This window comes from Mus caroli, chromosome 2, assembly GCF_900094665.2.
Source record: "Mus caroli chromosome 2, CAROLI_EIJ_v1.1, whole genome shotgun sequence".
NCBI lineage: Eukaryota > Metazoa > Chordata > Mammalia > Rodentia > Muridae > Mus > Mus caroli.
In genome coordinates, this window is record NC_034571.1 from 131,185,795 (window position 1) to 131,186,064 (window position 270).

A 270-nucleotide genomic window follows, 5' to 3' on the forward strand; every position below is an offset into this window, starting at 1 on the left:
TGAATTAATGTTTAACATCCTTAGTCATCAAAAAATGCAAATCAGATTTTGAAATTCCACCTTACATGCACCAGCATGGCTAAATCAAAAACTCAAGAGGCATATGCTGGTGAGGATATGGACCCAAGGGAACACTCCTCCATTTCTTTTTTTTTTTTTTTTACATTGTTAATATTTTTATTACATATTTTCCTCAATTACATTTCCAATGCTATCCCAAAAGTCCCCCATAGCACCCCCCACTTCCCTACCCACCCTTTCCCATTCTTT